A 23,962-nucleotide genomic window follows, 5' to 3' on the forward strand; every position below is an offset into this window, starting at 1 on the left:
AGGGGGAGGAGGAGGGGGAGGAGGAGGGGGGAGGAGGAGGGGGAGGCATTGGCAGCTGGGCATTTAGAAAGCAGATCTCAAGGTTTGCGTTACCCTAGCCCCATTTTGACTTGATTGCAAATCATCCCTGTGACATTCCAGAAGCACTGGGCTTAGGTGCATTTGTATAGCCAAGCAGGGCTCAGCTATTGGTACAAGCTGTCCTGAACTGAGCTATAGAGGCGGACAAACCCAGAGCTACTAATGGCACCTGGATGCAAAATGTTTGCTTTCCCTGTAGCTACAGAGCACAGTAGCTTTCTGTTTTTCTAAATGTGGTCTATGCATATATATTTTCCATTAGTTCCTCTGACAGCGTTTTCCTCCTTCCTTTTATTTTTTTCAAGAACTCCCTAATAAGCTTAATTCTTAATAGGTCTCATTCATTCATTCATTCATTCATCTTTTACATTTAAAAAAATCATGAACTGTTTCATTCTGGGAATGTAAACTCTATTTCTTAATGTCTTACAGGAAAGAGACTGAATATTGGCGTGAACACAGAGCATTTTTAATCTCAGGAAGAAAAGATCCTTTTTAAAAGAGACAAAAGTTGCAGTCCAAATTAGTTTTGTGCTGTTTGTGTTTTGTGAAAGCAGACGGGATTTTTGCCCCCCTCCCCATCTCCTCTGATGTCGTTAGAGACACATATGAACTCTTTGCATGGGGATTGGGGAGGGGAATTAGCTAAACATTTCCACATCTGGTTTTGGAACGGTTTGGAAAAAGAACTTGCTCCATAGGCTCCTGGAAGCTTTTTGGGTCGACAGTTATTTATTTTTAAAATTCAGTATACTCATGACAGCATAGTTATCAATTGTATATTGTTTTCCCAGAATCTTGTTGTCAAAACAAAAGGAAACAGAGGGGAAAAGGAAACTCCAAAGCAGTATGCAATTATCTCAGGGAAATATAACTGTCAGGGCTTTGATTTGCAGCAAAGTTTGTTCATTCTCTTGCAGCTGATTTGAAGAAAAAAGAATCTGAGTCGGAGCAAAGATTCTTTGACAAAACAAGAACAGAAAAAAGAATCCTAACACTTTGTGAACTCTTTCGCCCAGAAACTCAAATAGTCACATTTTGACTTTGCCCTGCCAGCTACCTCGAGGTTTGGGAGGCTTTTAAAATTGAATTCTTTGGATAAAGCCCAGTTTTAAAGAATTAGTTGCTTCACTGCTCTCAAAGAAAGTGGGGATTGTGATTGTACTAATGATGTTGAAGGTACATTAAAGTGAGTTAGAAAATTAAATAACTACTTTGGTGGAATTTACATTAATTCTAAAGAATCCAGGTCCAGCTCAGTGTTGCAAGCTGGCGAAGCATGGTGTTTAAGTTACCGCACGTTATTCATCATTGTGCGCGGAAGAAGAATTATGAACTGCTAATGCTTAACAATGTCCACCTTCTCAACAGAGGAAAACACCTTGACTCAACCTTAGAAAAGACTTCGTTCAAATTAAATGAAAGAGTAGTCATTAAAAAAGTTTTCACTGATTCTAAGAGTAACTGTAGAAAAGTGGAGAGATACAGAAAACAGAAGAAAACATTTCTTAACCTTCAAAGTAACCATCGTTAAATTTTTGGTTTATATACTTCTGATTTGGGGGAATGTAAATATAAATATAAATATAAATATAATCCATATATAATATATATATAATCCATATATATAACATCCACATATATGTATAAAATCCATATATGTATAAAATCCATATATATATAATCCATATTTATGTATAAAATCCACACATATGTATAATATGTAATGTATATATATGTATGTAAAATCCAAAGTCATTTCTGGAAAAAAAGTCAAGGATTTTTGAAAGCTGTTCTTAATTTTTGACATTGAATTTGAAAGCAATCAAAGCATTATTTTTGTTTGGGCCATCTGGTTTTGTTCTTATAATCTGTTAAGCTATCAAGCATAGTTTAAATGTCATGGTTCATCTCCTGCACAAATAAAGGTTGCGAAATAAGTAAGAGCCCAAGATCTCTTGTAAGAGAAGTTTCTGTTGGGTCACAACTTTAGTTGCTTAAAAGGTGAGGAGTCCAATGTGAAATCAAACCATAATAAGGCTACATAACAAGGGTAAACCATACCCTGACTGCACGTAAGTATTTCCAAATAAATACAGAAAGCTGTACTTTAGTGGAAATTGCAAATATCAGGTCATGGGAACTCCTTCCCTTTCGTGCAGAGAAGCTGAGTTGGTTTAATTTTAAAGTTGAATGAAAGGATGTATTTCATAATTTCCGTACAATGTAAGGAAAATCCCAAAGCCATGCCCCTAATTCAGTTTACGTTTTAATCTAATAATTTATTTGAGTTTGATTTTTCCGAAAAACTACACCCTTTGCCACGAAGTCCCAGCGTCCTTTCTCATTTTACAAGACAAGGTGAGCTCGTGTCTGTGCAGGACTCCCAGCCCACAGCAACGGGGCTGCGTTTGTAACCCATTAGCAGTCTCGGGGGGTCTGCCCAAACCAGATAAAGGCCTGTTCTCCTGAGATGATTTCCGGATGTTACCAACAGAAGGCAGAGGATCGAATCAGATGCTCCTTCAAGGGCCTCACCACCTCTTTGATACACCTGTGTCAATAAATGAGGGCTCTAGATGCTTTCTAGAAATGGTCAGGCACATTCCTCTCTCCCTTTCAAAGTCGGGATTTTGGGGTACAGGTTTTCTTAAAGCGAGGTGCACATATACGGCCCCAGCGGAAGGATGGCTTGAGTCCAGATCAAACCACAGTTGACTTTATAGGTTGCCTGGCTGATTTTTAACTGGCTTGAGCAACATGCATCTTTCCCAAATCCAGAGCTATCTTATGTACGCCCCACCCAAAATGTAGCGACTTGGTGCGTGTGTGCACACCCTGACTGAGGCTGTTCACCATCCCTGGGGCCCTGAACGGGAGCAAAGGTTTAGAAAAAGGTCCTCTGATAGCAAGGCCGACGGTCATTGTTACAGAGCCTATAATTTGGGAGGCATGCTGTATATTGGAGTAGTTGAAGATGTACTGCTCGGTGGCCAGTACGCTGCTGTGGGAAGACCGAATTTCACACATGCATATGCACGCGCACACACACAGAGGACGGATGGACAGACAGACATACGCACTAAGGAGAAAGGAAAGCCCAGACCCGTTCCCTTCTATTGCCCTCATCCCTCCTATTTTTCTCCATTCCTTAATCCTGGGACTGTAAATTCCTTAAGGAACTGGGTATTGGTCTACTACAGTGTCTGGTACATAGTAAGTACTCAGTAAATATTTATTGAATGAATGACCACCAGCCACCTGCCCCTGTGCCTCCTTGCCCGGTCCCTAAGGGCCTGAGTCTGGTTATCGGCTAATCCCCTGCACCACTTCTTCCCCAGACTCCCAGCTGAAGGCCTGGAATAGCAGCAGAGTCTTTCTTGGTAGAGTGCAGGGCCCCTGTCAGAGGTCAAGGGTCAAGGTCCCCAGCCTGCCCACTTGCCTACCTGACTGCCTACTTGGCTTGCTGATGCCAAGGGCTTCACATCTGCTCAGCACAATGGTACCCACTTCCCTCTCAAGGAGCTCTTAGCCAGCCACTCCAGAGAGAGCCAGAACTCCTTATACTACCCTCCTCACCCCCCTGCCACAGTCACTTTCTTCGTTCCTTCTGTCAACCCAAACAACCAGTGTCAGCATGAATGGATTCAGCCACAGAGTCACAGGCTATCCCCACTCTGATGGTCTCGGGCAAGTGAACTAAGTCAACCTCTAGAGAGAAGACAAGGTGCTCTTCTCCTCTGGCCTGGCTTTACATGGGAAGAAAGAAATTCTCAAGCCCCAGCCAGGCCAAGTCCAGGCAACCGAGAGACGGTGTAGTCAGAACGGGAAGCCTCCGGCCTACAAGGTCCTGGGAGAGCCTGCAAGGGGCTTGCTGGAGTCACTGGGTTGACTGAGGCACATGGTCACGGCCCCCTGAAGTTGCCCGTGGAGGGGATTCCGTCCGCCAGAAGGAGGAAGCTAAACCACGGGCTGCGTATCTGTTCCTCCTCAGGGCACATCTACGTGCCCGCTGCCAGACCCGAGCACAGAGGTAGAAATCACAAAACACCAGAGGCTCCTGGGAAATCGGAGGCAAAATGGGTTCAGTCTCCCCTCCCACAAGTTGACCCTGGGCTCACTCTGAGCTAGCCTGGCACCCGCCACTCTGCAACTTCAGGCTAAGAGAGAGATCCAGGCCAACTTCAGGCTTTGTTTCAGTGTCCCCTAGCCACAGGGCTCCCTAAAATGCTTCGAAGTTGACCCCATCTTCACATATTTTATTGGTAAATATCACTCTCCATTTCTTTTACCCGTACCTTTTATATAACAAAGGTTTGATACTGAGTGTGATAGCCCCTTATCCTAGCAGTCCCAAATCGTTGGGGCAAGGAGTTGGCCTGGCACGTTCTTATGCAATTCATATTTGGTTAAAATATGCAAATAATGTGTAACATTGTGGGTCAGCTATACTTAAAAAACACATTGCAAAAAATATATATACTTAATAGGTTGAACTGGTGTTCATCATTTGTATATCGTAACATATAAGTCATTAAAAATATGTAACATACAGACGTTAAAATAAATACAAAATGCTGACTTATTATATTATTATCCCTGATGATATATACATATATGACATATAATACTATTATGATATGTATTAATGACAAAAAGAAGTCTCCTTTGCCCTGGCAATCTATCATTCCCTTAACAAAGAATAAAGGATCCTCATGACATTTTTCTCAAGGGCCAAGACTTGAAATATATGTATATAATATATGCAAACATATGCATATGTATACACTATATGCCAATATGTATAATATAATATATAACCCCCACCCTTGGTCACTGTCTTTCCTTTTTTAAAAGAGTTTATTTTGAGAGAGAGAGAGAGCACGCACGTGTGCAAGAAGGGGAGAGGCAGAGAGAGAGGGAGAGAGAGAATTCCAAGCAGGCCCCATGCTATCAGCACACAGCCCGTCATGGGGCTTGATCTCATGATCCGTGAGATCATGACCTGAGCTGAAATAGAGAGTCAGATGCTTAACCAAGCAAGCCACCCAGGCACTCCTATCCTCCTTCTTTCTATATGTATCTAATATATATTATATTATATTATATTATATTATATTAATTATATAATATATATATATAGAGAGAGATAGATATATATTTATGGTTGAATTGTGTCTCTCCAAATTCATATTTGAAATGCTAACCCCCAGTACCTCAGAATGTGACCTTATTTGGAAATAGGGTCTTTACAGAAATCATCAAGTTAAAATGAGGTCACTGGGGTGGACCCTAATCCACTATGACTGACGTTCTTACAAAAAAGGGACGTTTGGACACAGGGACCCTGCAGAGGGAAGACAACGTGAAGACACATGGGAGAAGACAGCCACGGGACTGGAGTGAATGAGGCATTTGAAGCCCAAGAATACCCAGAATTGTCGGCAAACATGAGAAACTAGAAGAGGCGAAGGAGGATCCTCTCCTAGAGCCACCAGAGAGAACATGGCCTTTCTGACACTTGATCTTGGGCTTGCGGCTTCCTGAACTGAGAGAGTAAATTCCTGTTGTTTTCAGCCACCTAGTTTGTGGTGCTTTGTACAGCGGCCCTTGCAAACTAATAAATATATTTTCCCAACCAACTGAGCAGACACACATGCTTCCTTCCTGAGATAAGAGCTTGCAGCTATGTATGTTCTGACTCTGTGTCTTGCTACAGCCTTAAATTCCATTCGGAATTACAAAGATGGTGAGACAAGGAACAGAGACAACGTGAAGATAAGAGGAGCCAGTCAAAGGGGTGCTGGCGCTGGACGTCTATGGGAGAAACCGAACGGGGTGGGGGGTTAGTGTCATAGCAGGAAGACTTTCTTATTCTAAAAGTTGTCCAAAAGTGAAGGGAGACAGCAGGGATGAAACCAAGCTTTCTTGGTTCTCAGGAGGCATTCAGGTAGAGGCAGGATGGGCACTGGTCAGGATGACTGGAGAGGGCATTCTGTCCTATTGGCAGGCGGGAGATCATAGGGTCTTTAAAGTTCGATTACAGGATGCTGCGTGCGCGTTCCCATGTGTGCATTCATAATATCATCATTCATAGTGTTCAGAATTATGTATCTTAATGTGCTCATAATTAGCATGTATATTATAAACACAGGCATGGGAGAACACACACACACACACACACACACACACACACGCACACCCCATGTGTGCATAGGTTATATATATAGGTCCTTTGAGAGTCTCACAATGTCATTGATGCCCAGAGCCTCTAAACCTGACACATGGAAGACTATGGAATACGACCTACCAGGGACTGAGCCCCCAGTCAGGTTTTTATTGTGACTGGGGCTTAAAAGAGGCAGGTGGAAGGGGAGATGGACGGCGGGTCACAGTGTTAAGGAAGATACTCAGAATGAGGCTCACCGCTCTGCTCTAAATGTTGGGGGAGCTGACATGGCCTTTCTATAAGCGGCACGATCTGGGCTCCTGGGTGGCTTAGTCGGTTCAGCGTCCGACTCTTGATTTTGGCTCGGGTCATGATCTCACAGTTCCCAAAATCGAGCCCCGTGTTGTGCTTGGTGCTGACAGTGCTGAGCCTGCTTGGGATTCTCTCTCTCTCTCCCTCTCTCTCTCTGCTCTCTCTCTCTGTCTCTCTCAAAAAAAAAAAAAAAGTGGCATGATTTCTGAAAGCTCCTCACCAAGGGTTCTTTTTCCAAACTTCTTGCACTGGATTGCAAAGGCTGGGGCTCTGCTCCTTGGAACTACATCCATGGAGGCTCCAGCACAGCTGTAGGGCAAGTGGTCCAGAGTATAAACATTTTCTATTTAACCTAGAAGGGAGGGAGGTAGTCATGGCTTCTTTTCTATACTTATGCTTCTTAGCAATGTTTTAACAATTGCAGAATTCAAAGAATTTTAAAAGTTTGTTTGAACATATAAGGGTCACATATGGCAACAGGTCTCAAACATTTTCTTTCTTTTTTTTTTAGAAAGAGAGAGAGTGGGTGGAAGGGGCAGAGGGAGGGAGGGAGGGAGAGAGAAAGAGAGAGAGAGAGAATCTCAAGCAGGCTCTATACCAAGCATAGAGCCTGATGCAGGGCTTGATCCCACGACTGTGAGATCATCGCCTGAGCCAAAATCAAGAATCGGACGCTTAGCCAATTGAGCCACCTAGGTGCCCCTCAAACATTTTCTTTAGTTTGGATATCTTTTCTTTGCATAGAAAACCCCCAACAGCGTGTGCTCTCTCCAGTTATCTCCCTAGATCCTTGCAGCTCTCCTGTAAGGTCCCCAAAGACAGGCATTGCATGTTAAAACCGTGGAAATGGGATCCCAGAAGGGCAGAAAGCCTTGGCCAAGATCAAGTTTGGCTAAGTAGATTTGGGCCTCAGGCCTTCCCACCAGCCTACCTGGCTTCTCTTCCCCTTTACTCCGTATACAACATTGTATGTTGTATTCATTATGAGTGAACCATTGTGGAAAAGAAGAGAAAGCCCTGGAGTGGCCTGGCCTAGGGACTACTGCACCAAGATACGTGGCGGAGTTCTGCTCCAGTATCTGATGGTGGCCCAGTTACTCAGAAGAGGGAGACACAGCTAACTCCAACTCAGCCGAGGTTGCTGAGCAAACCAAAGCACAGAGGGCATCCAGGAGCAACATCCCAGAGCTGGGAAGAGCCGAGTGAAGCTCTAAGATGGCAAGTGGCAGTGAGGGGCAAGGACCAAGCTTTCTAGAATAGCCCAAGATTCGCAAAAGACAAGAGGAAGGATGGCGTATTCACAGACCGGAGAGGGCAGATCCAGTCAGACACAGCTGAGCGGGTAGTGTGTGCTTCCTTGGCCCCCCTCACTCGGTAAAGTTTTCTTTTCACTCCTGAGTTATGGGAAACAAAGATGGAAACCGAGTCTACCCACTAGACGGGGCCATTCATCAGAGGCAGCTGCCTGACCATAGAAACTAAAATTCTTTTGAAGAAGGAAGGAAGGAAATGAACATTTATTGAAGTTAGAAAACTCACTGAAGACACAGAACCAGTAAGTGGCAAAGACAGGACTGAAAGCGTCTGCGATGCTCACGAAGCTTCCATACCTTTCTTTCTAGTATATGCCAACTCTAAGAAAGTAAACACAGGGAGTGTTGAAAAAAGAGGACGTGAAAAGCGTAGATTGTTTATGGGGATCAGAGTCTAGGGTGATGGGGAGGTGGGGAAATTAATAGCTTTTCAAGCAGGGGAAATGGAGGGGGGAAAAAGGCCATAAACGAGAGACAGAAATTTAGAGGCACTCAGAGAAGATAATTCAAAATCACTGTTTATATTTTATCGCTCCTTATATTTTAGGCTTCTTGAGAACAAGCAGTCATTCCTGATTTCCATGTAACACATTTGTTCCAGAAGCTGCATGTATATCCAGAACATAATGAACTTGAGGACACACAGTATATCCAGGCCCTCCCAATCTATTTTGACAAGGGACATGTATATGGCTTCTGTACAAAGCAACCAAATATGGCAGCCCCAAACTATGAAGAATGGCCTGCAGGCTCACCCAATAAATCTTTCTGAATGGAAAAAGGGTACCACACATTCCCAAAGTCTTACATTTGTTACGGAAGTGGGGAATCACGTATTCCCGATTCCGCCCCGAGGACAGAGACTGTGTTTTTTTCTGATTTCATCACATCTTTAAAAAGAATGCTGGGCTTTATTTACCAAGCCTGGACGTTTGTGAATCTCCAGACAGGGCTTGGATGAGAATGGTGGGGGGAGGGGAACAGACAGCCAAATATAGATTCAGTGGGTAATTTTATATCAGTACCATGTTCTACACAACTAGGGCTAGGCAGCCCTGGTGCCCTGACAAAAGGCAGGTTTTCACCAACGTTTTGGTGTTCAAAAAAAAAAAAAAAAAAAAAAAGCCTACTTAGTGAATATAAAGAAAGCAGCAGGGCTGGGTGCTCTTTATTCCTGGTTGAAGCTACTAGCTGGAGATGTTACAGAAAGGAATTGAGTTTATTTCCCTCAATAATACCATCTGGCATTCTGTCAGACTCTTTATGAAGAATCTTATATTGTTCGAGCCATGCTCTGGCTCATAACAAGAATTGAACAACTGTGGCATCCACCTGTTCCAAATCAAGACTGGGGTATTAAGATCAGCAGTGTTGACCCATTAGAAGGGCCTGACCATTTTGCGTGGAAGGCGAACCTCTCCTAAGCCCAGGGATTAGCATGTTCACATTGGGACAATAACCGAAGCAGGTGCTCATTCTACGGGTGGTTCAGAGTAATTTTTCTGGCTGCCTAGAGGTAGAAGCTGAAATAGAATAAGTCCTCGAGGGCATGACCCCAGACAGGGGATGGGGAGATAAGGGAGATACTCCTTGTTCTTTGCTTTATTGGAAAATGGAAAGAGAATCTCTTGGCACAAAATGGCAGCTTCCCTGGCTCTTCCGGGGCTGTTCTATAGAACAAGGGGGAAAGAGAATGAAGGATTAAAGAAGTATAAAGGATGGTCTTTTTCAAGGGATACGTTCATTTATCAGTATGAGGTACCTTTAGATTCTGAGTCTCTTAGATAAGCAACACTCTCAAAAGGGCCACCTTATCATTATTTATAAAATAAACTGATTTTCAGAGAGGAAGACTTCTCTCTTGTCTCCCTTTTTGAGATTCTGCTTGTGGGAGTTTGTAGACCTGGGGGGGTATTTTTTTTTTAATCAAGTTTTAAGTAGGGGCGCCTGGGTGGTTTAGTCGGTTAAGCGTTCGACTTCGGCTGAGGTCATGATCTCACAGTTTGTGGGTTTAAGCCCCGCGTGGGGCTCTGTGCCAACAGCTCAGAGCCTGGAGCCTCCTTCGGATTCTGTGTCTCCCTCTCTCTCTGCCCCTCCCATGCTCATGCTCTGTCTCTGTCTCTCAACAATAAATACACATTAAAAAATTTAAATCAAGTTTTAAGTAGCATTTATTACTTCTAAATTTAAGAACTTATGGCTTTATTTTGCCACCTTCTTAAGATTCCATGAACCTATAAGGGTGACTGGAAATTTGGTGCTTGTAATGTTCTGGTTCTTAATGCTCCTGTATGGACACATCCCTGGGACCTCAGGTTGGGCTAATTGGATATTGGGGATGGTAAGTGGTCTTGGTGAGGAGGTTACGGAGGAGACAATGACTTAGCTCACCTTATAGAGCACAATTGGGTGAAACTGTTATACGGACAGAAAAGGGGTGAGTAGGAAGTCATTATTTGAAAGTAATGAGGTCCTGGTGGGTTTAAGGCAGGACAGTCATAGTAGCTAAGTGGCTCTGATGTGTCACAGAGACGTGGATGAAACTGCCCTGGTTTTACTAGCTGTGGAACCTTGGGCATATTACTTTCTAAGCTTTGTCTTCCTCATTTGTAAAATGAGGATAATAATAATAATAATTCTTCATAGTTTTGTGTGATGATTACATAAGACCATGAGTCTAAAACTGTCTTGTAGAGTTCCTGACATGGGAACACTCAACAAATATTAGCTATTGTTAAAAGTATTATTGTTTTTTTTTTTAAATTTAATGTTTATTAATTTTTGAGAGAGAGAGAGAGAGAGAGAGAGAGGAAGAGAGAGGTGAGCGTGGGAGGGGCAGATAGAAAGGGAGACACAGAATCTGAAGCCATCTGCTCAGAGTCTGACACGGGGCTCGAACTCACAAACTGCGAGATCATGACCTGAGCCGAAGTCAGACGCTTAACCGACAGAGCCACCCAGGCGCCACAAACTTACTACTGTTGAATATAGAAACTCAAGCAACTGCATTGAAACAGATTTCCCAGCACATTTTAGAAGCTCCTCAGCTATTTTTGTGCTGAAGTCTAAACCACACCTGAGTTTTTCAAAGGCCTGGGAGTTGGAGATATGGGGCTCTGTCGCTTCCTAGCTGTGTGACCTTGGGCAAGTCACTTCCCCTTCCTGGCTTCAGTTTCCTCGTCTAAAACAGGGCCAGTTGTAACAAATACCTTGTGGTCTGGGGGATTGAACGAGGTATGGGAAACTGCACATATGGGGCCTGGCACAGAGCAAGGGCCCGATAAATGGGAACTATAGAATAGGCTTGGGCAGACGGCCTGGCTACAGGCTTCCTTCCACCCCCCCCCCCCCGCCGCCGCCACCTCCCTCCACCCCCTTGTTAGTCCCAACGAGAGTGCCATCAATCTGCCACTCTCCTTGGGGGTTGCCGGAAATTCCTGGCACAGATATCTCCTACAGGGATGAATTTTGGATATTCCTCCGTCCACCCCTGTTACCACTGAATTATGGGGGGAGAGAAGGAGAGAAGAACCATTGAGAGGGAGAGGAGAAAACAAACGTCTTCTGTATACTCCTGCCCTGGCGAGCCCAGGCGTATGCCTGAAATAGGTGTTCGGTAAATACTTGAGGAATGTATGTACAAATGAATGAAAAAAGCGAGGTGGCAGGCAGGATCCGGGAAAGGAGAGAAAGAAATGGCAGGCTCTCCCCGACTCGGCCTGCACACCATCCCTGTCTCGGGGGCCTCCCCTGGTCGTGGACCGTGACCAACCCCGAATCTCTCCTTTCTCTTGCACAGGCTACATGCAATACCCTTCAAGATACCCAGACAGAGGCTTGAGGCTGGATCAGGGCTCCCCACTTTGGGGCTAGGGCCCTTGTGTCTCTCTGCTGTGGGCAGAAAACGGCTTCATTCTCAGACTGGTCTCAGCGAGCTCCTCAAGGGATCTCCAGATACAACCCCTTCCACCATTTTGAGATTCCTTCCTCGTCCCGAGACCACGCAGTCGGGTGCGAAGGGACGGATCCACTGGTCCACTTCCATTTGTCTTTTACACACGGAAGCAACCTGACCACCTGGTCTGGCTGTGAAACATACGCAAATGAGTACAGACACCTGTACACACAGGTAGATGAACACATGCTTCAGATACACATGCTGACCACGGACGGGACTGAGGCCGAGGGTGATGCTTTTTACGGGCCACATTTAAAACCTTATGTGCTGTGGTTTCTCAGCGCCTTTCATAAGCTCGACTTCTGTTCTGACATTTGTTTCAAATAAGGTTTCCTTCCATAAAAATACCACTTAGGGACACACATGCAGAATATGCATTTGGCTTTTCCTGGGTGTTAAATATTTTATTTGATGTGCTGATTTTCAAACTACATTGCTGGGAAATTAATAAACACTTAATTGCCTGTGTGACAACCTCTCAACACAGTAGCAACAGTGATTTGGATCCTGAATCCTTAATTCTTTACCTCTTGTTTTCCCTGTGAGCTCCCAGCCTCGTTTTCGTACCCAACCTCTGGTTACCCACAGATTCTACACATGGCACATGAAAGCAGGCAAAACATCTCCCCCCCACCAAAAAAAAAAAAAAAAACCCAACAAGGAATTGGAAAAGGAGTGTGAGGGTTCTACCCTACATGATGCGATTAAAAGTAAAATATATATATATTTTAAAGAGACCCATTAAGCCAGTCCTTTTGAACACATGTAACTTCCTGATTGGTTCCACGGTCACATCATCTCTGGCTCGATTTGGTTCTTGGGGTCTGATTCAGCAAGCTTTTGTTTTATCTCATCTCCCATGTGCTGAGAGTGTGGGGTGTCTGGAAGTTACCCTTTTTTGTGAAAATAAAAAATACTGGAGAAAACCAGGGCTGACTTCCGATATGGGCAATTCCAGCTCATGGGCCAGGCGAACGAGCCCCAGGGAGTGTGTGGATGGGACCCGGAGGTGGAGGTAATTTGGGCCTCATAGCAGCTGGCCAGGCAGCTGGTGGAGAGCAGCTGCAGGAGGGGACAACTTCCATGGGGGGTAGAATTGAAAGTTGGACTTCTGTACAGAACTGTTCAAGGTGACCTGACCCTGGGTTGAATTCTATCCCTCGGTATATGTTACCGGCTTATGCTTTGACATTAGATGCAAAAGGGGTGGGAGAATGAACCAGAGGCACAGAGAAGGACCTCTGCCTACTTCTGGAGGCACAGCATCGCTGGGGGATTTCAGGACGCAAAGGTGGCAATTTCCGTGTGACCTTCCCCTCAAGGCCACGTTGTGATGGAACTTAGCAGTGAGAATGTATCACCAACAGGGCACTCATTTAAAGTTAAAATGTCCTTTCATAACTTTTGGAAAGGAGGTTTGTATACACAGAGTATCTAGGATTTGCCCATTTCTATTAAAAAAAAAAAAAAAAAAGAACTCCTTCCTGACTATAAATCCTGAGCTCTGTAAATAATTTTTGGGTCCAAGAAGACCAACAACTGGCATTTTCACACCCCACTGCCCCCCCCTTCCCCGCTTCTGGAGCCCACAGCAACGGGAGGGGGACAAGGCATCTGCAAGGGAGGACGTGACAGATCCAAATGCACATATTTATTTAGTAAACAAGCTCATAATCTTCGAAATTTTAAAATTCGCCATAAGCCAACACAAGCTCAGGCTTCATCTGCAAAAATGCACAGCATCCGCCTTAAAGCGATTTGGTCATTGCAGGAGGGTGAGAGTGACATTGTACCCAGGAGCACAGTCTTGGCCGGTAAAGGCAGGGAACCTTGAGTCGAGGGAGGGGAGCAGGGGAAGGAGACAGAGGGGTGGCCAGGCCCCTTTGATTTGGTGGAATCCAAGGTCATCTCCTCACTTTCTCCTTCTCCTTCTCCCCCCCCCCCCCCCCCCCCCTCACTCACATTTATTGAGCACTTACAATATGCCAAGCACAGCACCCAGGGCTTTACGAGGCTTGCCTCATTTACCGTCCAGGACGTTCTCAGGTGGGCACTGTTATCATCCCCGTGTTAGAAGGAAACCGAGGCCCAGAGAGTTTACATCACTTGTGCCTGTGGGTCACATCCTAGCAAGTGACCAGGGCTGAGGCCTGGTGAGATGGCTCCAGAGCTGGTTCTCTCTCCCCCAGAAGTCATGGAAGATACCTCTCTCATGAAGCCTCCCCTCATGGGTCCCAACAGGATAAACCCCTTGGTTCTCTCGGACAGTTTCATAAAGAGAGGGCCCAGGCACACCACAGAAAGGGGCCAGGGGTGAGGGGTGGCGCCAGCCAGATGCTTCCCAATTATCCTTTTCTCTCACTTCATTCAACTGCCAACGTATTTCTTGGTTTTAAGAACTGATACGCTTTTTTCCTTGCTTACAAAAATGCAGTTGAGCCTAGAAAAGCCCAATGTATAAGGCTCTGGTGCTTTTTTTTTTTTCCAGAGCGCTTGGAATAAGGTTCATACACAAAAAGTATGCACGTAGAAAAGTAGCATAAAATGGCCTTGCATAGATTGTCGTTGAGTACGATTTGATTCGTCACTCCCGGCTCTAGCTATTTTGCTGAAAACCACTGTCATCTGGTCAGCAAAGGAAAAGGGGGCCCGAGGAATACTCAAGGACACAGAGAGCTCGGGCTGGAGAAGGTGAGGAGAAACCTGGGACGGATTCAGTTAAGAACAGCAGAAAGCAGAAGAGGAGCTTGGGAAGAGGTTGACTTAGTCGGGGTTGGGGGGGGGGGTGCAGGGAGAAGCTAATTCAAGCACCACAGGCGTGGGAACAGGGAGGGTTGAGCAACAGCTCTGGTGTCAGGTGGCTGTGGGGAGTTACAGTGTGCACTGTAACTTGGGGACCGAACGTGGAACTCAGCCAGCAAGGACCTTGTTTCTCCTAAGGGACTAGGGCATGGGGGAAGCCTAGGTGGCCTGGGGCTGAATCATGGGATACTGAGAAGAAAAGCCAAGCTTATGTGTTAAAGGCTAAACAGGTTGGGCTTGTCCCTGAAATGTACTGACGTGTAACATGTGACTCCTCCCCCCTCCCTCCCGTTGGGAGAATCTGTGCTTCCTTACTGGCTGGTGGGGAGGGCTCCAATGTGAGTGACAGGGAATGGAAAATCTGGAGAAGCCTGATGGACAGCATTTGGATCCTAAGATCAAAATCTAAAGGAGAGTCTCCTCTCGCATCTTCTGTGGTCTTGCAACTAACTCAGTTCTTCCCTTGGGGGAAATAAATATAGGTCATAGAAACCATAATTTTTGATACGTACCAGTCCTTATTTAACCTGGACAGGCACTCTGAACTAGCAAATGGTTCCACCAACCCTTGGGCTCTACTGGAGGGGTTGGAGGGATCCTTGGTGGGTGGAAAGAACCCCCCAGTGATGGCCACACGAGCACTGACGTCCACATTTTCCTCACACATCCACGGCTTGGATTTCATGCCTCAAAGAATGTGCAGTGGGCCTGCAAAGCTCAAAGGGTATGAAGCCATCACTTTATTAGTATTAGCCCATGTCGTTGAACAGTGCTTTTTACTCCAGAGCATTTTCATATCTACTCAGTCTTATCTGATGTGGTAAGTGGGGTAAGTAATGTTTTTCCTATTTTTGTAAGACAGAAAATAAATTCAAATCAAAGTTTATATTCCTTAATATGATTTTAAGTAACTATGCTTAATTCAATCTGGGTCTTGTTACCTCCCTTTCACTCATCCAACAAATATGTACTGAGCACCTTCTCCAGACCAGCACCGTTTTAGGTGCTGGAATATATAAAAGTGAACTAAGACACAGGGCATTTGGCTGGCTCAGTTAGAAGAGCATGCAGCTCTTGATCTCGCGGCCATGGGTTTGAGCCCCATGTTGGGTGTAGAGATTAAACAAATAAATAAACTTAAAAAAAAAATGTTAACCGAGACAGGGTTCCTATGCTAATAGAGTTTGCAGTCCCAAGTCAGAGACACATTAAATAGAAAAACTCACACATCATTATATAACATCAGATAGTTAATCTCAAAACATGTCATTACAACTGTGATAAACGACACCAAGCTTAGGTTCAAGTGTTATGAGAGTGTATAACACAGGGATCTAACCCAGTCTTGGGGTCTGGCAAGGCTTCCCTGAAGAAAAGACATTTCCATATCAGCTTGCAGACTCAGAACTGGGGCTGCAGATGGGGAAGATAGCGAGCACGTGTCAGTGGAATGCCTAAGACCAAAGCTACAGAGCTAGAGCACAGGTCAACACAATCCTGTCCCTGCAACTCTTTTGGTTTTATCTTCCCTTCTTTCCTGCTACTCTTCTTCCTGTGCTGCTACTGGCCATCATTTTCTCCCTTCATCTCAGCACAATTCAGGTGGGTCTTTGTATTTCATCTTTTTTTTTTAAAGTTAGTTAACTAATTAATTTAGTGATCTCTACATCCAACGTGGGACTTGAACTCAAGACCCCGAGATCAAGAGTCTCATGCCCTTCCAACTGGGCCAGCCGGGCGCCCCATCCATCTTTCATCTTTGAAAATGAGTCAAAAGAAGCAGGATCTCATAGCATGAAAATCCTGACATCTTGGATGTGTATGTCTTGTAGATGAGGGATGATAATGATAATATATAAGAAACATTGCCTTAGAGATTGCCACAAAGCTGAAATCACTTGGGGTGCTTCTTTTGGCTAATTTGTCTTTTAAATCCTAGGGAACTGAATCTAGAATGTTTGCAATTGGGGGGGGGGTGGGGGTGAGGGGTAGAGAGTGAGGGATGGAGATCTTCGTGCAAACAATTTTGCCACTCGGGATAATACCCTTGAGATCCATCTGACTTGGTGGCCATTCCTTTTCATCATACCACAATTTGTTTAATTATTCACCTATTGAAGGACATTTCGGTTGTTTTCAGTTTTTGGCTATTACAAATAAAGCTGCTATAAACATTCATGTATAAGATTCTGTGTGGACATAAGTTTTCATTTCTCTGGGATAAATGCCCAGGAGCATGATTGCTGGGTCCTATGGTAATTGCATGTTTAGTTTTATAAGAAACTGCCAAACTATTTTCCAGGGTGGCTGCAGCGTTTCACATTCCCACCAACAGTGCCTGAGAGATCTGGTTTCTCTACATTCTCGCCAGCTCTTGGTATTGTCACTATTTTTTGTTTTAGCTGTTCTAATCGGTGTGAAGTAACACTTCATTGGGGTCCACCTTTGCATTTCCCTAATGGTTAATGATAGCGACCATCTTTTCATGTATTTACCATCTATATTTCCTCTTTGCTGGAAAGTCTCTTCATGTCCTTGGCTCATTTTCTGATTGGATTGTTTTTATACTGTTGAGTTTTTTAAAGTTCTTCATATAGGAGTCATTTGTCAGATATATGGTTTGCAAATACATTTGCCCACTTTGTAGCTTGTCCTTGTATCCTCTTACCAAGGTTTTCACAGAGCAAAAGTTTTCAGTTTTGATCAGGTCTAATTTATTGATTTTTCCTTTTATACGTGATGCTTTTGGGATCAAGTCTATGAATTTTGCCTAGCCCTAGATCCTGAAGATTTTCTCCTATGTTTTTCAAGTTTCATAGTTTTTTACATTTAAGTCCATGACCCAGTTTGAGTTAATTTTTGTATAAGGTATGAGACTTAGGACGAAGTTTGTGACAGTTAATTATGTATCAACTTGGCTAGGCTACAGTACCCAGATATTTGGTGAAACACCTAGATGTTGCTGTGAAGGTTTTTTTTTTTAAAGAAAAGATTAAGGGGCGCCGGGGTGGCTCAGTCAGTTAAGCATCCGACTTCAGCTCAGGTCACGATCTCGCGGTCTGTGAGTTCGAGCCCCGCATCGGGCTCTGGGCTGATGGCTCAGAGCCTGGAGCCTGCTTCCGGTTCTGTGTCTCCCTCTCTCTTTGCCCCTCCCCCGTTCATGCTCTGTCTCTCTCTGTCTCAAAAATAAATAAACGTTAAAAAAAAATTAAAAAAAAATAAAGAAAAGATTAACATTTAATTCAGGAGACTTTTAATAAGGCAGATTACCCTCCTTAATATAGGTGGACCTCAACTAATCGGGTCAAGGCCTTAAGAAAAAGACTGACCTCTCCTAAGGAAGAGGGAATTCTCCAGCAGACTGCCTTTGGACTTTAGCTTCAACATCAGTGTTTCCCTGGGTCTCCAGCCTGCTGGCCTATCCTGAAGATTTGGACTTACCAGCTTCCACGATCACATGAGCCAATCTCTTAAAAATAAATCTCTCTTTCTTTCTCTAGTCTCTCTCTCTCCCTGCCTCGTTTCCTTCCTCCCTCTCTCTGGGTTCTGTTTCTCAAGAGAACCCTGACTACTACCAGGTTATTTTTTTTTTCTGTTAGCCTATGGATATCCAATTTCTCCAGTACTGTTTGTCAAAAAATCTATCTTTCCTTCATTGAACTGCATCTGTACTTTAAAAAATCAGTTGGGCATATTTATGTAAGTCTATTTATGGATTCTATTCTGTTCTATTGGTCTGTGTGTTTATTCTCCTGCCAATACTACACAGACTATAGATAGATAATAGGGCCAACTGATTCCTCCTACTTCATTCTTTTTTAAAATTTAGCTATTCTAGTTCCTTTGACTTTCTGTATAAATTTTAGATAAAATCCAACAAAAGTCTTGCCAGGATTTTGAGTAGGAATTATGTGAAACCTGTATACCAATTTGGGGAGACTGATAGTTTTACTATGCTGTGTCTTCAAACCCATGAATGTGCTATGTCTATTTTTTTAGATCTTTTATTCTTTCATTAGCATTCTGTGGTTTTCAACATGTAAGTCTTTTTTTTAAAGTTTATTCATTTGAGAGAGAGAGAGAGAGAGAGAGAGCAGGGGAGGGGCAGAGAGAGAGGGAGGGGGGAGAATCCCAAGCAGGCTCTGCACTGTCAGCACAGAGCCTGATGCGGGACTTGAACTTACGAACCGTGAGAGCATGACCTGAGTCGAAACCACGAGTCAGATGCTTAACCGACTGAGCCACCCAGGCGCCCCTCAGCATATAAGGCTTGTGTATATTGTGTTAGATATATCCAAGTGTTTTTTTTTTTTTTTTGGCAATTACAAATGGTATCGTATTTTTGATCCTGGTGTCCATGTATTAATTGCATTTATATAGAAATATAATTGATTTTTATATGTTTATCTTTTATCCTGTGACCTTGCTGAACTCACTTATTAGTTCTAGAAGTTTTAAAAATAGATTCCTTGGAATTATCTATATAGATAATCATGTTATCACCTAATAGGAAAAGTTTCATTTCTTCCTTTCTAATCTGTATGCCTTCTATTTTCGTTTCTGACCCTATTGTACTGGCTAGAACTTCCAGCATTATGTTGAATATGGTGGTAAGAGTGGACATGCCTGCCTTCTTCCTGTTCTTAGGATGAAAGCATTCAGTTTTTTTATCATTAAATGTAATGTTAGCTGTAGGTATTTTTGTAGACACCCTCTATCAAGTTGAGGAAGTTCCCCTCCATTCCTCATTTGCTGAGAGATTTGTATCAGGAATGGATGTTAACTTTCGCCAAGTGCCTTTTCTGCATCAATGGATGCAATCATGTCATATTTCTTCTTTCGCTTGTTAATATGGTGGTTTACATTGATTAATTTTTGAATATTGAACCAGACTTGCATATTTGGAATAAACCCCACTTGGTCATGGCATATAATTCCTTTGTGTTGCTGAATATATGCTATTAATGTTTTGTTAAGAATTTTTTGCATCTATATTTATGAGGGATACTAATCTGTAGTTTTCTCACACTAGCTTTGGTTTTGGTACCAGAGTAATATTAGCTTCATGAAATGAATAGGAAATGTTCCCACTACTTCTAATTTCTGGAAGAGATTATGTATAATGGCCATTACTTTTTCTTCAAATGTTTGGTAGAATTCTTTGTGAAACCATCCGGGCCTAGGGATTTCTTTTGGGGGAGCTTTAAAATTATGGATTTAACTTGCTTAATAGTTATAGGGCTACTAACTATATTTATTTTTGGTGAGTGTGGTAGCTTGTGCTTTTCAGAGTCCCCTATTATCCTTTTGATGTCTGCAGGGTCGATAGTAATATCTTCTGTTTTGGCCTGATACTGGTTATTTGTTCTCTCTTTTATCTTTGTCAGTCTTGCTAGAAATCTGTTGATTTTATTGATTTTTAGAAAGGAATGGCTTTTTGTTTCATTGATTTTCTTTATTGTCTTCCTCTTTTCAATGTTATTGATTTCTGCTCTTTATGGTTTTTCCTCCCTTCTCTTTCCTTTGTGTTTGTTTTGCTCTTCTTTTTCCAGGTTCTAGAGGTGGGAGCTTAGATTTACTGATTTCAGACCTTTCCTCTTTTCTAATGTATGTATTTAGTGCTATAAATTTCCCTCTCAGCATGGCTTTTGCTGTGTCCCGCACATTTTGAAATGTTGCATTTTTAAAGTTTATTTACTTATTGAGAGAGAGAGATTGAGAGTGAGAATGAGAATCCCAAGCAGGCTCCGCACTGACAGTGTGGAGTCTGACACAGGGCTCAAACTCACGAACTGTGTGAGATCATGACCTGAGCCAGAATCAAGAGTTAGATGCTTAACCGACTAAGCCACCCGGGTGCCCCTGAAATGTTGCGTTCTTATTTGAAATTTAGTTCAATGTGTTTTTTATTTCTCTCGAGACTTCCTCTTTGACCTGTGGATTATTTAGAAGTATGTCATTTAATTTCAAGTATTTGGATATGTTCCTGTTACCTTTCTGTTGTTGATTCCTAATTTGATTCCATTATGGTCAGAGAACACACTGTGTGTGGTTTTAATTCTTCTAAATATGTTTAAGTTTGTTTTATAGTGCAGAATGTGGTCCATCAAGTTCCATGGGTACTTGAAAAGAATGTGTATTTTGCTGGTGTTGGATAATGTGTGCTATAACTGTCGATTAGACCCTGTTGGTTGATGGTATTGTTAAGTTCTTTTATGTCTTTGTTTTCTGCCTAGCTGTTCTATCAATTATGGAGAGAGGGGTGTTTATATCTCTACCTGCAATTGGGATTTATCTGTTTCTCCTTTCAGTTCTATCAGTTTTTGCTTCACATATTTTGCTTCAAAAACAGCTCAGTTGTTTGCCACATACACATTTAGCATTGCTACGTCTTCCTCATGGGCTGACCATTTTATCATTATATCATTGTCACATATAATGTCCCACTCTGTCTCTGCTAATTTTCTTCAACCCGAAGCCTATCCGATATTAATAGAGCCAGAGACACCCATGCTGTCTTTTGATTAATGTCTGCATAAGATATGTGTTTCCATCATTTTACTCTCAATCTCCCTATATTATTATATTTGAAGTGAGTTTCTTTTAGAGTGCATATTGTTGGGTGATGTTTTTCTTATCCACTTTGCCAATCTCTGTCTTCTAATTGATGCATTTAGATGATTTACATTTAACATTGTTGTTGATATATTAGGGTCTGTGTCTGCCATTTTATTTTTTGTTTTCTGTTTTTCATTTCTCTGTTTTTCTTCTTCCTGCATTCCTGCGGGTCACTTGAATATTTTTTTGGAATATCATTTGGATTTATCTGTAATGGTTTGAGTGTATATCTTTGTATAGATTTTAGTGGTTCCTTTAGGTATTACATTGTATATACATAAATTATCACAGTCTAATGGTGGTGTTATTTTACCAGTTTGGGGAAGTGTAGAAAACTTACTTTCATTTATGTCCCTTTGCCCTCCCCAGTTTATAATATAATTATTTTAAATATCTCCTCTACATGCATTTAAAACTCAATCAGACAGTGTTATAATTTTTGCTTCAACCACCAAACATAATTTTGAAGACTCAAGAGGGGAAGGAAAGTCTATTTAATTTATTCACATTTTCATTGTGTTCTTTCTTCCTGATGTTCCAAGAAATTCTTTTTTTTTTTTAATAATTTCTGTTTAGAGAACATCCTTTAGCTGCTCATTTAGGGTAGGTGCGATGGTGACAGATTCTCTTAGAGTTTTTTCATCCGAGAATGTCATTATTTCCCTTTCATTCCTGAAGGATACTTTTGCATGATATAGGATTCTGGGTTGGCAGGTTTAGCACTTGAAAAAGGTGCCAATTTCCTTATTCAAAATATGGTTTTCCTGTAAGTAATATCTTTTCTCCTCTGTCTGCTTTCAAGATTTTTTTCTTTGTCTTTAGTTTTCGGAAGTTTGGCTATGATACGTCTGAGTGTGCATTGGAGTCATCCTGTTTGGGGTTCTCTCAACTTTTTGAATGTATTTTTCTACCTTTCCCCCAATTTGGAAATGTTCAGCTTTTCTCTTTTTCGTCTTTTCTTACAGCATCACCGGTTCCTGAAGCACTATTCATTTGAGTTCCAGTCTATTTTCTCTCTGCGTAATTTCTATTGTTATATCTTCAAATTCTCTGATTCTTTCATTTGTCTCCTCTGTTCTTTTGAGCCTAGCCACTGAGGTCTTCAGTTCTAAAATTGCCATTTGGTTCTCCTCTGTATATTCTTGTTTACTGAGACTTTAGAGTTCTTTGCTGAGACTTTCTTTTTATTTGTTCCAAACATGTTTGTAGGTGCTGAGTAAAGCATTTTTATGACAGCAGCTTCAAAATCTTCATTAGATAATTCCAACATCCTTGTCATCTTGGTTTTGGCATCTACTGATTGTGTTTTTTCATTCAGTTTGAGATCTTCCTGGTTCTCGGTGTAATGAATGATTTTAAATTGAATACTGTTCATTTTGGGTATTATGTAATGAAACCCTGGATCTTATTCAAACCCCCTGTTTTAGCTGTTTTTTTTTTTTTTTTTTTTTTTTTCTGATGCTACTCTGGGAGGGGAAAGGAGGGGATATTGCCCTGTTACTGCCGGGTTGGAGTAGAAGGTCAGGCTCCTCATTTGGCCATTGCTGGCAGGGGTGAGGTGGGAGTCACAGTTTTTCCTGTAGTATAGAACAGTAATTGTTGAACGCATTACCATGTCATTCTTTGGTTCGTGAGGTCCTTAGCCAGTCGGCCTTCTTCTCTGCATCTTTATTGGTCTTCTCATGTTTGTTTTACATATAACATCCAGGGTTTTTAGTTGTACTTAGTGGAAGGAATGGGGAACAGTGTATCTACTCCATCTTCTTGGAGGCAGAAGTCCCCAGTTGACTTTGAGGATCCCACATCTCATATTAGTTAAATCTCATTACTTATTTGTTAAGGTATGGTGTTAAAAAGCTACATTTGGATATGCTGTCTTCATTGAATGAGTGGATCATACCCTTGTAGCTTGTGAGATGTTGAGGAAGAACCACAGATTAAGGCATCCCCAGAGTTCTCCAGCTGCCAAGCTGGTGACAGATTCCTTAAATCTGTTCTACTCTTGAACAAACAAGTCTTCAATACATGCCCAGAGCTGCAATAGGTATGTAAAAGGCTGTGGAAAAACTCATACTCTAGACTCCCAGAGTTTTTAATGTCTAGTTGGGGAGATACAACAAGCGAATTATCCATCTCAGGACCTGGCGTGTGGTAGACACTCAATATAGGTTTGTCACATGAAGGAATGCTGCTGACCAAATGCTAACTGCTCCCGGATGAGAGATTTCTTAAGGAGGTGAAGGTTGGGTTGTCTTATGGGTTGCATAGGATCTGGAGGTTTCTTTGAAGGAAAAAACTGACAGGACTTGTTTACAGAGTGGGGTGAAAGAGAGTAAGAAAACAATCAGATTTTGGTTTGGATTCTGGGTGACTGGGAGACAAGGGGAAGGCTGTGAGTTTGATTTTGGACCTGATTAGCCCGAGCTATTAACAAAATACCCAAGCACAACTGCACAGTAAATATTTGGACTGTTTGGAACTGAGGGGAAGATTATACTAGAAAACCCCTTTTCATCTGAGTCTCCGGAAGATGTAGGACTAGCCCAAACTTTGTAGGCAACAAACTGATTTAAGGCAATTTACAACCCCTCCCTGGGCTTTGATTTCCTCATCTGTAAAATGGGATGCATTGCTAGATAGTTGTTATGAGATAAGCTGGCATAGTGTCTGGTATTTGGAAGGAGCCCTATGCTTGTTGGAATGTTTTCC

General features: G+C 42.6%; 1 protein-coding gene and 1 long non-coding RNA gene across 2 annotated transcripts in view; one reads left to right on the forward strand and one right to left on the reverse strand.

The window, feature by feature from the left end:
• PLAC1 (placenta enriched 1) overlaps positions 1–23,962 on the reverse strand; it is a 177,894-nt gene that overhangs the window by 4,505 nt on the left and 149,427 nt on the right. The window lies entirely within an intron of this gene.
• LOC125932307 (uncharacterized) overlaps positions 16,181–23,962 on the forward strand; it is a 30,046-nt gene continuing 22,264 nt past the window's right edge. The window contains exon 1 of the long non-coding RNA XR_007460573.1: positions 16,181–16,237. This is a non-coding gene — a long non-coding RNA (uncharacterized LOC125932307). The remainder of the gene's footprint in view (positions 16,238–23,962) is intronic.

Source organism: Panthera uncia, chromosome X, assembly GCF_023721935.1.
Source record: "Panthera uncia isolate 11264 chromosome X, Puncia_PCG_1.0, whole genome shotgun sequence".
NCBI classification, from domain to species: domain Eukaryota; kingdom Metazoa; phylum Chordata; class Mammalia; order Carnivora; family Felidae; genus Panthera; species Panthera uncia.